Source organism: Globicephala melas, chromosome 4 (genome assembly GCF_963455315.2).
Source record: "Globicephala melas chromosome 4, mGloMel1.2, whole genome shotgun sequence".
In the NCBI taxonomy this organism is placed as follows: domain Eukaryota; kingdom Metazoa; phylum Chordata; class Mammalia; order Artiodactyla; family Delphinidae; genus Globicephala; species Globicephala melas.
The window spans coordinates 89,484,480-89,486,613 of record NC_083317.1 but is presented as its reverse complement, the minus strand read 5'-3'; the positions used below and the strand labels follow the sequence as shown (position 1 = coordinate 89,486,613).

The following is a 2,134-nucleotide window of genomic DNA, read 5'->3' as shown; positions in this document are numbered from 1 at the left end:
ATAAAAAAGAATGAAATATTGCCATTTACAGCAACATGAATGGACCTAGGGAATATTATGCTTAGTGAAGTAAGTCAGACAAAGACAAATATTTTATGATATCCCTTATATGTGGAATCTAAAAAATAATACCAGTGAATCTACATGCAAAACAGAAACAGACTCACAGACACAGAGAACAAACTTATGGTCACCAGAGGGGAGAAGAAGTAGGGGAGGGACAAATTAGGACCATGGGATTAACAGATACAAACTACTATACATACAACAGACAAGCAACAAAGATTTACTGTATAGCATAAGGAATTATAACCAATATCTTTTAATAACCTATAATGGAATATAATCTGGGAAAAAAAAAACTCTCAATCACTATGCTCCATACCTGAAACACCACAGTTCAATTAAAAAAAAAATCTGAAGGGGAAAAAAAGTAGTGATCACATAATTATTTCTCTTTTCATTGTTTATATCTCATCTCATTTGTTATTGCTTTTTAATTCTTTTCTGAGTCACCATATGAAAAGTACCAGACAATGTAAAAAAAAAGTTTTTAATATTTTTAAAATTTAACTCAAACTTTTCCTTTACTGACGTTTACTGTTTTAGATTATATTAATTAAATGTCAAAAGTTGCTCAAGTGAAGAGATATAGATGAACAAACTAATTGTAGTTGTTTACCGTTACTATAGCAATAGTTAACAAGCAACAATACCTCATTGCCATACAATAATAGGCACTTATTTAGATCATGCCTCTGCTGAGGGTCTAAGCTACTGGTCTAAGCCGGGCCAACTCGTACCACTCTTCCACATGGTACTAGCTGATAAGAGAGTACCACTCTCCTATCAAACCTCTTCCTGGGACCAGGAGGCTACCCTAGGTAGGATTTTCTCATGATGGCAGAAACCTACAAGGTTTCTCAAAACCTAGACTCAGGACTGGCACAGTGACACTCTCACCACATCCCATTGGCCAAAACAATTCACAAGGTCAACCCAGATTCAAGGGGCAGGAAACTATACTGCAAAGTCACATAGCAAAAGGCAAGGCTGCAGGGACAGATGAAGAACTGTGGTCCATGAGACAATCTATCACACGTGGGTACACATGTGAACTTTAAAGTACATTTGCATTTCTACATGATATAATTTTTTTTTTAAATATGGAACGCTTCACGGATTTGCATGTCATCCTTGCGCAGGGGCAATGCTAATCTTCTCTGTATTGTTCCAATTTTAGTATATGTGCCGCTGAAGCGAGCACATCTACATGATATAATTTTAATATTTAATCCTGATGAAGGTTCTAGGAATTAGGTATTATCATTGTTGCCGTTTAAGAATGATGAAGCTGAGTCAGGGCTTCCTCCTTGCCCAATGTCATACAGTCTGGAAGTGGCAGAAGAAGGACTGAATCCAAGCCTATTTCCAAAGGCTTTTCCTCTGGGCAGTATTTGCATTATTAAATTTGTCTAGTGAGGCGGCAATGGCTACGGCCTGGTAAAATTCAATCCTTCTTGTCCATAGTATAGGACTGTAGCTACTCAGGTGCTATAGACTGAATATTGGTGTCCCCCCAAAACTCATATGTTGAAACCTAATCCCCAAAGTAATGGTATTTGGAGGTGGAGCCTTTGGGAGGTGATTAGGTGATGGGGACAGAGTTCTCATGAATGGCATTACTGCCCTTATAAAAGAGACCCCAGACAGCTCTCTCACCCCTTCTACCATGTGAGGATACAGTGAGAAAACAGCTATCTTTGAAGCCAGAAGCGAGCCCTCACCAGATATGGGATCTGCTGGCCCCTTAATCTTGAACTTCTCAGACTCCACAATTGTGAGAAACAAATGTTTGTTGTATAAGCCACCCAGTCTCTGGCATTTTTGTTACAGCAGCCCGAATGGAGTAAGACACCAGGCCCCAGTGTGTGGGAGTCCAAACCGACCAAAGTGAGCAGAAGTGATGTGTACCACGTCCAGGTCAAGACTTGCTCACTTGCTTTTCCCCTTTGGCCAGGTGGGTGAAGACAAGGCTGTCCAATGAGCTTTCTGAAATAATGGATGTATTCCACGTCTGCACTATCTCATATGGTATCCCCTAGCCCCAAGTGAACATTTGATGTATGGTTAG

General features: G+C 39.6%; 1 non-coding gene across 1 annotated transcript; it reads right to left on the bottom strand.

Annotated features, from left to right (window-relative positions):
• Positions 1–1,160: 1,160 nt before the first annotated feature.
• Positions 1,161–1,267, bottom strand: LOC115857611 (U6 spliceosomal RNA). The gene has a single exon (XR_004041309.1). It is a non-coding gene; the product is annotated as a U6 spliceosomal RNA (small nuclear RNA).
• Between the last annotated feature and the right edge of the window lie 867 nt (positions 1,268–2,134).